Source organism: Lissotriton vulgaris, chromosome 12, assembly GCF_964263255.1.
Source record: "Lissotriton vulgaris chromosome 12, aLisVul1.2, whole genome shotgun sequence".
Taxonomy (NCBI): domain Eukaryota; kingdom Metazoa; phylum Chordata; class Amphibia; order Caudata; family Salamandridae; genus Lissotriton; species Lissotriton vulgaris.
Window position 1 is genome coordinate 146285113 of NC_141700.1, and position 10416 is coordinate 146295528.

Consider the following 10416-nt stretch of genomic DNA (forward strand, 5'->3'; position numbering starts at 1 on the left):
GTGATGACCATCAGTAATTACCACAACTTGTCACCTCGATTCTTTCCCTCGCAAGAACCTTACAAACCAGCCGGTATTGTAAAGCCCACCAACGAAGGGAAAGGAGGCATTCAAATGAGTCCAAAGTACATTTCCAGGTTTTCCTTTAACCCGAACAAATATGCATCCAAAGGTTAGGCTTTTATATCACAGTCCAATGTTCGCATGTTCAGTCACAAAGTTTCTAAAGTATCAACTAAAGCGTTTTCCAAACCACTACAATCGGTTGCAAAATTCTCAGTTCAACCGCTCATTAATCCATACACTTATGCCCAATCCTGGCGCATAAAGCAGAAGACCGGATACCATCCGATAATGACTCAGGTAAACGAAATAACGGGATCCTTGGTGAGTCTTCACCCTTACCGCACCAGAAGCTTCATGTGCTGCACGGGAACCGCAGGGCAAGAATAATCGGCAGCGTCCCACTCGACTTCACCGGCAATATGCGTTTCCGCCCACGTGACCCGGATACCATCCGAACACGTATGCGCGGTGCACATCATGCCGGGAAATGTAGTTTGCGGCCGATTCCTCGTTGTCTGTGCCCTACCATGCCTCAGTGCCCCCTAACACTAGTCTAGCTTCAAACTTCAAGGGAATATCGAATACGATAGCCTCGCGAATACACGAGTCCCTCGGCTTTGGAGCTTGCAAGTCCCAAATCAAAGATCCCAAGGGATACCCAAAAACTATGGACTGGGAGACGCTCCACTCATACTTAACTGAAATATCGATGACGTCGCCAGAAGACCTGTCTATCGTCTCGCTCTACAAATCATAAAAGGGCTCCAAGACAGGGCGACAGTCAGGGCAGCAGTCTTTCATAGCCGTCGGAAAGCAGGGAACCTCGCAGCAAAGACTTTTGGACCACGACGACATACAGGGGTCGATGAAGTGGCAGGCCTTCCTCCAGAATTTTCACACGAAGCTCCTCACGATCTTCAGGCTTGGACCGGTACAGCTGAAGTCGCCCCACGTTGGGCACCAACTGAAGAACCGGGTTTTAGAACCTAGCGGCGCCAGGGGCACGCCCAATGTCTTCGGGTTCACCTGTCTTAGAATACAGAGACACAGGATACTTCTCGGTGATGTCAAAGATCAAATTTATTGGCTGCAACCAGGAACAGAAGTCTACGAAGCACGACACGGGTGGTTCGCCAGAGACTGTACAATTTTCGTATTGCGAGACATCGTCTTTTATGCCAAAAATCACATTCCTGACTAGCAAAAACTGTCCAATCACAAAGTGACATTTCAAAAGGTATCGCATAACGACAAGCCCACTTTTCAGTTGTCCAGCCCACCATCAATTATAAGGAAAACCCAACATTCTTGCTTGGACAGGCCGGACAAACCCATAATAAAAGGACCTCAACCCAAACCATAAATAGGATATACAAGAAGGAACAGAAACAGATGAGAAGCAAGATAGAAGGGTGTGTGCGTGTACCATAAACTCAGCAATGTCCTGCTCTTTGATCTCTATCTTGACCAGCTGCCAAACAAGGAACTGGCTCAACAAGGTTAGCTTCGGGCAATGGAGTCAGTTTGCTCAGGTCACACAGAAGTCAGCTAAAGGTGTACGTGTCCCAAAGACTCGCTCGGCCGTAGTCATCGGCCTATGTGAGGGCAACTACAAAATGGCTGCCGTACACAAAATGGAACCCGAAGGTTCCGAACGAAATCCCTGAATACACACTGAATCCATCAATCGAACATGACGAAAACACATACCAGGGTAAGCCGATATACACGGTCAAAGAGATGTTCCCTGGCGTGACGCCAGGGAACATCTCTTTGACCATGTATATCGGCTTACCCTGGCCTCGACCGGTTACGATCGTGTAACTCGGCAACCGCCGTCCTAATTGGGGCTGCTGGTCCGGACTAATCGAGCATCGACTTGTATAAATGACCATTTACGCACTGCCTCGGCAATTTGAGGTTTAGTGAAAAAGGCAATTATTTGTTTGTCCTGATGATGGTTCCCATGACCCTTTAGGGGAACCGAAACGCTGTCGACTTGCTCATGCACCCTATACAAATATTTGATTGTGTAGATTGATGTAACGGTGCTAATTGATATTTTCTGTACAATGCATATGTAAACAGAAAAACGCTTGTTTTGCCTTTAAACCTTTCCTATTTTCTCCAACTGTAATCACCCCGCAAGTGTTGGGCACAGGCTTGTGTACCACACAGGGGCTTTGTGGAAGGTATCCTTGTTCTACCTTGGAATTTTGTTCATTTAGTAAACTTGAAGGACCTCTGTCCGGCTGGACATGTCATTCTAAAATATAGAACTGATTTCGTCTATATTTATTGTCTGTTAACTGTTTAATGCATGGGACCGCTGTTGCTTGGCAGTGAATGACACAACCCCACACCCTCAGGCACATACTGCAGCAGATGAACATAATGTGTGCCCCCCTGCACTCTCACTTCCACTCTGAAAGCCTTACCACGACATTTGGAGCACCATATAGCCTTGGATTCTGTGTGAGCACCTCGTCCACTAGGACCTCCAGCTCCTCGGTGGTGAAGGGACTGGCGTGGATCTTCTCAGTTCTCGCCATCACTGTGTCCAGGAGACAGGAGCAGTAGCAGCAGCAGTTGGTGGTGAGGGGTGGCAGGCAGCAGGCTCTGGAAACAGGAGCAGCAGCAGTTGGTGGTGAAGGGGCGCAGGCAGCAGGCTCTGGAAGTTGTGGAAATGTGAGGCTCTCTCCACACATATATAGCCCCTTGGGGCAGTTTCAGTGGTTCTAAGCTGCCGCAATTGGGGTTCCAGGTCAGCCATTTTCAAATGGATCCAATGACCTCCTCCGCTGTGGCTGAACACGCCTACCGCGTTTTTCAAAATTGCATTGGTCTACCTGATTGCAGTTCCCATTGACTGTAAGGGCATGGGCCATGGCGGTGACACACTGCAGGGGCCAGACACTCGCTACTGCAGTCGTGCATTTTTCAATTGCATCCAATGACGGGCTGCGCGGTGGGGGAGCATGCCTACCGCGATTTTCAAATTTGCATTAGTCTACTGTGATTGCAGTTCCCATTCACTATAAGGGCATGGGCGATGGCGAGACACACCGCAGTGGCCAGGTGGTCGAAACCGCGATTTGTGTGCCTACATTGCTATGAATGACCGTGATTTGGGTGGCGGTGCATGCCAACCGTCATTTGACCATACTCATATTACTATCACTACAGCAATTGTGTATTGGGCATTGGCTGTGACACATCGCAGTGGCCAGGCGGTCGCTACTGCGATTTGTGTGCCATACATTGCTATGAATGACTGTGATTTGGGGGGCAGTGCATGCCAACTGCCATTTGACCAGGTGTATATGCCTATCACTACTGTGATTGTGTTTTGGGCATTGGCTGTGACACACCGCAGTGGCCAGGCGGTCGCTACCATGATTGGTGTGCCATACATTGCAATAACTGACCGAGATTTGGGTGGCGGTGCATGCCAACCGCCGTTTGACCATACTCACATTACTATCACTACCATTATTGTGTATTGGGCATTGGCTGTGACACACCGCAGTGGCCAGGCGGTCGCTGCCGTGATTTGTGTGCCATAAATTGCAATGAATGACCGTGATTTGGGTGGCAGTACATGCCAATAACCATTTGACCATACTCACATTACTATCACTACCGCGATTGTGTATTGGGCATTGGCTGTGACACACCGCAGTAGCCAGGCTTTCACTACCGTGGAATGGCTGACCGTGATTTGGGTGTCAGATCACCTTGACAGCACCTATGGACACATCATGCAATGTGAATGGCGAATGGCCAGGTCTCAACAGTGCACATTGGACACATGAATCATGGCACAAGATTGTGCACTCAATGCCAATGTTACCTCAACCCCACTGCTGACTACACATGCCATGTTGTTGAATATGATTAGAAACATTGGCATGCACTCCCTCACATGTCACCTGTAATTTTCTGAGCATGTACACAGAACACTGTAGTGATGGACTCTCCAATGGGTACATATGTCAATGTGTGAGAGTGCTGAGCAACTCACAGTGAAGAATGTCTGACTTCACAATGTGCAGATTTGAATGTTTACTTTTCTTGGATCATGCACATACTTGTCAATCAACGCACAGTTTTGGGTCATTGTGCGGTTGATGTGTGTCCTTTATGACTTACGCAAGAAGGTGTGGCAGGTACAGTAGCTAGGTAGGAGATAGTAATGTGGCAGTTTCCAACATATGCTGTTGGTACTACTCTCAGGGCTGCCCATGCAAGATGTGGCCATGTACCTTTGTGCATTCACATATTTGGATATTGTTTGTGAGGTGCTAGCTGAGTGAAAAGTAGACAGGTGTACGGATGGTGTAGCTAAGGGTGTTCCTACATGTAAGTTGTGCCGTAAGCTGAACTGTGATGCTAGTCATTGTTTGCGTTGTGTCTGTCAGAACGTACCTTTTTGGACACATCACCTAGTGGATTGCTTAGACATGTGTCCGCTTCATCTCACCTAGGAGGAGACCGAATGTGCATCTTCCCTTCACAGTGCTGGCAGACATGGTGGATGAGGAGGTCATATGGAAATTCAATCTGGATAGACATCCTCCAAGACCTATGTGCTATGTTGCAGCCACACCTGCAGCCTTGCAGGACATATCCAGGTGCTTTCACACCAACATCTAAGCTGATGGCAGCCCTGCATTTCTTTGCTTCTGGATCTTTCCAGTACACGGTGTCCAGCGCAGGTGGGATGTTGCAACCTATGTTCAGCATGGTGCTACGTGATGTCCTGTCCGCTATGATGATCTACAAGGACAGATATTTCCATTTCCCATTGAGTTGGCGGCTGTGAAGGGAGATTTCTATTCACTTAGCCACATCCCCAATGTTGTTGGTGCCATTGACTGCACACATGTTGACCAGGTTCCACCACAGGCATGTGAGCACATCTACAGGAATAGGAAGCATTTCCATTCCATCAATGTGCAAGTGGTGGGCCAGGCAGATATGATCATCTCAGATGTCTGTGCCAAATTCCCAGGCTCGGCCCATGACTCGTACACCATGCGTAACAGCATTGTGCCCTAACTGATGGATAATCTGCTTCCGGAGCATGTATGGATTGTGGGTGAGCATGAAGAGTCTGCTAGCGTGCTGTGTGTGTGACATGTTGTCCTCTGCCACAGTTACATTACAAAGTTGTTCTGTGTATCTCACACCTAGGTGATTCAGCATATCCCAGCCGTCCTTGGTTGCTGAGCCCACTGCGGAATCGCAGGACCCCAGGGGAAGTCAGCTACATTGATGCCCATGGGAGGACATGCCGTGTGGTGGAGTGTACTTTTGGTCTCCTGAAGTCACGTTTCCGTTTCCTGGACAAGACCGGAGGTGAACTGATGTACTCGCCCAAGAAGGTGTGTGTTATGAATGAGCCACTCTTGTGGTTGGGTACTTGAAGATGACCACCAACCATCACCATCTTAAACTGACTTTAGCATGTTATTTTATTCTAGCCTTAATGTAGACCGATATATATATGTATATATATATATATATATATGCGGTATGAATCGTCCTCAACTTCTCAACCACAGCGCATGCAGTCAAATCGACGTAGAGACGAGACGAGACCCGAATCTTGGTGTTAAAGTTTTATTGTGCCCAACACCAGTCTGCCATGACGCGTTTCGGCTACCAAAAGCCTTGATGACATGACGCAGTCATGGGGCCTGGCCACCATTTTTAAAGTGTAATGTGCGTGATGGACATAGTAAACATACTATGGCAAATGCATTGCACCAACATGATATACTAACAGTAAAATACATTAAAGTGCCGTTTTGCTGTATGAATACACAGAGTTGAGTTTGTTAGCACTGAACTTAAAATAACAGCTCTTAGTTTGCACGGAATGTGTACAGCTCATTTTGTGATAAAATTGGCTGAAGTTGTAAACATGTTGAAATTGTAAACCGTATGTTTTATAAATAAAGACAACAATAAAATCAATTAAAAACATGTTAATCAAATACAATATTTTCTAAAATGAATGCATAATGATAAAAACACATGTTATTGATAATGCCCATCTGGGCAATACATTCACTTGTGCAAAAATCGCTAAAGGTTCAGTGCATGTTGGTTGTATGTGCTACATCACGCGTATATAATCATAAAGTGCTACCAGTGTAGAATAAAAAAAGTGTGCCTAATGAGATAAAACAGTGATAAAATGTTTCAGAATTCAAGAATAGTCTGTGTGGAGGATAAGGAAGTTACTTAAATATATATATACATATACATATACATATACATATATATATATATATATATATATATATATATATATATATATATATATATATTCACTGAAAAAACCATAGGTTTCACACCAGTTATAGTTAGGAATTAGCATTTAAAAAACCTATTAAATTCACTGAAAAAACCATAGGTTTCACACCAGTTATAGTTAGCTGGGAATTTTACTGATATAAAACCATTGAAATTCCCACGTTATAGTTAGATGGACTCACTATAACTTGCGCGTGCAATGCACTGCTGATGACATCACATATTACATCACTCATGACATGGTCAGTGACATCACTCATGACATCACTGATGACACCATCCAGTGAATGTGTGTCTTTCTGAAAAATAAATATATTTTATATATGTATATGTAAAAGTTGATGGAAGAATAAATGTTTAAATAAGTGTCTAAATGGATGGTTTTTAAAAATTGATTGGTTAACTGGCTTAATAAGACATCATCAGCAGTGCATTGCACGCGCAAGTTATAGTGAGTCCATCTAACTATAACGTGGGAATTTCAATGGTTTTATATCAGTAAAATTTCCAGCTAACTATAACTGGTGTGAAACCTATGGTTTTTTCAGTGAATTTAATAGGTTTTTTAAATGCTAATTCCTAACTATAACTGGTGTGAAACCTATGGTTTTTTCAGTGAATTTCATAGGTTTTTTAAATGCTAATTCCTTTGTATATCGAGTTTCTAACCTTTTTTTTTTTTTTACAATTTGCTGTTTTTTTTTAAGTATTCATTTTTTTAATATAATTTTTTTCTTTTGCGCTCTGGGTGCGCGCTCCGGGAAGCTTTCAGCTAAGCTCTCCGGTAAGCTTTTCCGAGAGCTCATCTGAAAGCGCACCCAGAGCGCAACTGTCGTTCGTGAAAAAAAATATGAATGAAAAGTTAATAATAATGCAAAACATTTCGTACCATACAAATAAAATTAGTTTTTTTTAATAAGGAAAATGATTATGCATTTCTATAAAAGATTGATGATGTCACTTCGGCGCGCAACGTAAGTGCCCTCGGAAGCGCCTACGTTCGCGGCGCATAAACGCACGCAAAAGCGCCTACGATCGCGCCACGTTTGCGCCCCGGAAGCGCCTACGATCGCGCTGCGTAAACGCACCGGAAGTGCTCCGGAGCGCGCAGCGTAAACGCGTCGGGTCATGTGACCCTAAAATAACACTTTTCATTGGTTGCTAACAGTTTTTTTTTACAATGAATGAAATCCCCACCCATTTCCTTCACTTCTTCTTTCACTTTTGTGACTGAAAGACCTGCCTTTTTTGCTGTTCCATATTCCTTGATTAATCATGGCTGCCAGACCATCCAGCAGTGAAGATGACTCCAATGATTTCATTGATGAAGAGCCTCCTCAGCCGAAGGTCAAAGAACATTTCATCTGGAAATTTTTTAAGTTTCCAGCAGACCAGAAGAAGGTGAATGCACCAAAAGTAGAGTGCAGGATCTGCAAACAGGTCCTGTCACGGGGTAACCCCCAAAAAAAATACTCTTTTGGCAACTTCACCATGATTCGCCATGTGGAGAGGAGGCACCCCCAGAATTTTGCCCGGGAAAGTGTCAGGGCTCTGGCACAAGAGGTTCCCAGAGATGGGGCCTCTACATCAACAGGAGGAGCAACTTCTTCTGGAAGAGAACAATCACAGGAGCAGGTAGCAAACATACAACCTGCATTTAACCATGGGGTCGTCAGATGCAGATACTGCAATCAACTCCTCACCTATGGGGAGCAAAGTGTCCTGCTCATGGTTCGAGCATTGGAGAACCATCGCTGCCCTTCCCACCCCTAATTTTTTTCTTTTCTTTTTGCTCCTGTTGAGCAGTTTCCATTCCCTGTTTTTGTTCCTGTTCAGTTAAAAGAAGAAAACCAAAAGTTCTTTTCAAAACTACCTCCAATTCTCATCAAAGAGCTATATTCTTAAAAAATGAAGAGTAAGTGAAATATAGTGCATTGATAATTGAAAGGAGAATGAGTAAGAAAGAACAGAAAGGTATGAGAGGTGAAAGGAAGTGAAGTAGGAGGAATGAAAGAAGGTGAGTGTTAGAAAATAAATTTATGACACAGTGAATAAACTGGAGGCCTCATTTCTGAAAAGTGACGCATCGCTACGTGAAAACAGCGATGCGTCACTTTTCTGGACGCACTCCTTATGACATTCCAGATATGTCATATTTAATATATGACTAATCAATTCGCAAGGAGTTACAGATATGTCAGTATTTCTGACATATCTGTAAACACAAAAGTAACGCATTGCAGGAGAGCGTCACAAAAGTGACGCAACTCCAGTAATGTGTCCTTTCACATGGAAAAAGCACCATGTGAAAGGTTTGCTGTGAAGCAGGCGCAAGATTTTGGCGCAACAGCATCCTAAAAGTGACGCACTGCGTCATTATTACCAAGCTTTTTGCAAGGAACACCCCCTCTGCATGCATTATACCTGACACTATTTTTTAAAAAGTGACGCATCTAGGTACATGGGTCACTTTTTAAAACTCTGCGCCACATTGTATCTGCATCAGGTATAATGTATGCAGAGGGGGCAATCCCTCGCAAAAAGCTTGGTAATAACGACGTACTGAAATCTATGAGATTTCTCTGCGTCACTTTTAGGATGCTGTTGCGTCAAAATCTTGCGCCTGCCTCGCGTCACTTTCATGTTTACAGATATGTGAGAAATACTGACGTATCTGTAACTCCTTGCAACATGATTCGTCATACATTAAATATGACACATCTGGAATGTCATAAGGACTGTGGACAGAAAAGTGACGCATCACACCAGCAGTGTAATAAAATGTGCCTCGTTGCACTATATTTAAAGGATGCAACAGCATCCTAAAAGTGACGCAGTGAAATCTCAAACATTTCACTGCGTCGCTATTACAAAGCTTTTTGTGGGGGAACACCCCCTCTGCATGCATTATACCTCACGCAGATATAATGTGGCGCTTGATTTTAAAAAGTGACCCATCTACCTAGATACGTCACTTTTTAAATATAACGCAACGAGGCACATTTTTTTACACCACTGGTGCGATGCGTCACTTTTCTGTGCGCACTCCTTATGACATTCCAAGTAACGCATTGCTGGAGTGCGTCACAAAAGTGACGCAACTCCAGTAATGTGTCCTTTCAAATGGGGAAAGCAGCATGTGAAAGGTCTTGCCTCAGTCTAACACCTGCTGTAAAGCAGGCACAAGATTTTGACGCAACAGCATCCTAAAACTGACGCAGTGAAATCTCAAAGATTTCACTGCGTCGCTATTACAAAGCTTTTTGCGGGAGAACACCCCCTCTGCATGCATTATACCTGACGCTATTTTTAAAAAGTGACGCATCTAGGTACATGGGTCACTTTTTAAAACTCTGCGCCACATTATATCTGCGTCAGGTATAATGTATGCAAAGGGGGCATTCCCCCGCAAAAAGCTTGGTAATAACGACGTACTGAAATCTATAAGATTTCTCTGCGTCACTTTTAGGATGCTGTTGCGTCAAAATCTTGCACCTGCCTCGCATCACTTTTATGTTTACAGATATGTCAGAAATACTGACGTATCTGTAACTCCTTGCAACATGATTCGTCATACATTAAATATGACACATCTGGAATGTCATAAGGAGTGCGCACAGAAAAGTGACGCATAACACCAGCAGTGTAATAAAATGTGCCTCGTTGCACTATATTTAAAAAGTGACGCATCTAGATAGATGCGTCACTTTTTAAATATTGCATAACAATGCGCATTTTTTTACACCGCTGGTGCGTCACAAAAATTGACGCACAGGAGGCGCAAAACTAACAGCGCAAGGCCTTCATAAATATGGTCCTGGATTTTCCCCGTGCTTCGCCGGTGCGCGTACCATGCGCTTCCCCCGCGCAAAACGAAAAAAAAATTTTAATGCCCTGCAGGACCCTATTTTAGTTCCTACATCAAACCTAGGTGGTCAGAGGGGGTCTACTCTTCCCCCTTATGGTCATTTGCCCCTTTTTTTTTCAAACCCCTTGTGTCTCGATTTTACCGAGACACAAGATGGC